This window comes from Lepidochelys olivacea (assembly GCF_965140295.1).
Source record: "Lepidochelys olivacea isolate rLepOli2 genome assembly, chromosome: 1".
In the NCBI taxonomy this organism is placed as follows: domain Eukaryota; kingdom Metazoa; phylum Chordata; order Testudines; family Cheloniidae; genus Lepidochelys; species Lepidochelys olivacea.
In genome coordinates, this window is record NC_140411.1 from 160,969,035 (window position 1) to 160,971,909 (window position 2,875).

Here is a 2,875-nt window from a genome sequence, read left to right on the forward strand (position 1 = left end):
TAATTGTCCCAGCTCACTGGATGGGGGCTTGAGCTGGTTTTGCCTTGTGTTATTGAAAAGGAACCCCTAGATACTGAATCCTGCCCTTGTTGCTGCTAACTCTGAGGGGCAGAAGGGTTACATACAGTTTTGCTGTCTTACATTTCAGTGGAGAAATGAAACCAAAAGTTAATGTTTCTAGGAATGGACAAGCTGTTCTCGCTGGAATGTTATACAAGAGATCCAACATTAACCCCCTTATTTCTAGTCTCTTTCAGCATTTCAGCTGCAGCTAGTCAGAATGGCTGGAACTTTTGAGCCTGCCTGCTCATTTCTAAACAAGCATTATGCATACCCGAGAGTGCTGCTTCACTTGCTATTCTTTCAATCTGACTTAAATCAGTGGGACTTGTGCCTGAGCAAAGAGTGTGTAAGCTATAAGTAAGGGTATCAGGGTGTGCCCTTTGGTTATTAAATGTTTTTCCTTTCCTGTATTTTTTTTTCTTTTAATAGCGCAATAAAACTTTCTACTTTGAGATTGGTAGCATCAAATACATGAGGTCACATTCAGGACCCAGAGAATTAGTTATTGATCAGTGTAAAATATTGTTTTATGCAGCACTGATATCTAATTGTTCTGATATCTCCCCATCTGAAGGTCCTGCAATAGAGCCATAAGAATAAAAAAGTATTAATAGCTATATCAAGATTGTGAAATGCATTTTATGCTCTTACACAATACAGTTAAATAGGAAAATCAGTTGCAGCAGATTCAATATTTTTAATGGGTCATTTGTGCCATCTCTCTCTACACTGTGTTACTACAAAAGGGGATAGGGTGCAAGGACAGTTGCTAAATTCTACTGAAATGGTCAAGAGTGAGCCGTGATATACTTAAGCCACTGCTTCTTGTGACAGAAGGTGAAGCAAGACCAGCAAGTTAGCGTTTTTACCTTGGAGAGTGAGAGGCTAACTGAGGCACTTCACTCTTATGTGCTACAGGGCCCTGTAGATAATGGCTTGTGTTGAAATACCTCTCTAAACAGCATTCCTTGCTCCAGATAAGCACCAAAATCAAGCTGAGAGGAGTTCCTCATAACGTGATTTACCTGGATGTTGTCTTAATGCCTTCAGCTGTAGCCATGTGAGAACCCAAAAGGATGTAGTCAGGATGCTGCCTCTACAGCTTTATGGGCAATGTAGCCTGCGGAAGGGAGGTTATGTACTTGTGGCAGTACAGATATCACCTATGGAGAGTTGATACTCACCTAGTGTAAATCAGTAGTGCTTCATTGAAGTTAGTGGAGCTATGCTGATTTATATCTGCCAAGGATCAGGCCCATTATAGCTACTAATGAGTACTAAGTAGCTAGCAAAAAGTTCATGTCTGATATAACTCTGGTAGATATAGTACAAGCCATTGATCTAGAGCAGTGGCTCTCAACCTTTTCCCAATAACTGGACCCCTTCCAGGAGTCTGATTTGTCTTGCGTAAACCCAAGTTTCACCTCATTTAAAAACTACTTGTTTACAAAATCAGACATAAAAGTGGCACAGCACACTAGTACTGACAAATGGCTTACTTTCTCATTTTTACCATTTAATTATAAAATAAACCAATTGGAATATATTGTTCTTACGTTTCAGTGTATAGTATATAGAGCAATATAAAACAAGTCATTGTATGAAATTTTAGTTTGCACTGACTTCACGAGTGCTTTTTATGTAGCCTGTTGTAAAACTAGACAAATATCTAGATGTGCTCCCTGGAAGACCTCTGCATAGCCCGAGGGCTACATGTGCCCCTGGTTGAGAACCACTGCTCTAGTGGGCCTGATAATCTCTTTACCAGCTGAATCATATAAGGTCAAGCCATGCAAATTGAACAATACATTTTTATTAACATTCATAGAAGAATGCACTACATGAACACTACTAGTTAGTTAGGCCCAAAGCTCAGCTAAGCACTTAAACGGGTCGTTAAATGATTAGCTGAATCAAGGTCCTAAGGAGGGATCAGCCTTGCTCTCACTTGCTGTTAGTGGAATCAGGAGCAGGCTCTATATTACTTCCAGTAAACAAGGTAATCTCCTAGATGATACAGAGCCAAACCTTGCCACTTACTGCACTGATGGGATGCTCGAGCTCACCAAGGAGGCATAGTATGCTCATTCTAAGTGCCACCTACCTATACAAAAAACTAAACATAGGTCCTGCTGCTTAAAATATTGTCCTGTTTTACAGAACAATGTACTGTATTTCTAAAGGAATAAATGGTTTGACACTTTATAGACATGCATTACATATACATACATTAAAAAAATGGAAGCAGTTCCACGGTTAAATCAAGCATGTTATAAATCTATTCTAAAATATAATTATCCCTCTAAACTAATCAGGGCAATTAAAGAGAAAAACTAAAGCCTGCCACCAGTAAGGTGCAAGAAACAATTGAGATGGAGCAAGTTGTAGATAAAACTACTTGTTTACTAGCTATAAGTAAAACTATAGTATTACGTTAGCAGGTATTTATTCTTTCCAATTTATATCAACACACACACCCAATCAGTGCTGCATGTACATTTACAAACACTCTTGAGAGAAAATAGTTATCAAAAAAACCCAACATAGATTGGAAATATTTTGCTGCCTTCTGGTTTGCAGTTTTGCTTTTAAATATAATAAACCAAGTCACATGTACTATGAGTTTTTAAATAAACTGATGACATTAAAAGTGAGTTATGATTTAGAACAGTCAACTTGACATTTGAATCTGCTCCGTAATACTGCAAATGGGAAAACAAGGAAATAAGATTAGCTACCTAGTCCACTATGAAGTATGATAAATATTTAAAACTAGAATACACTTGTTAAAAGAACAAAATACATTTTATGA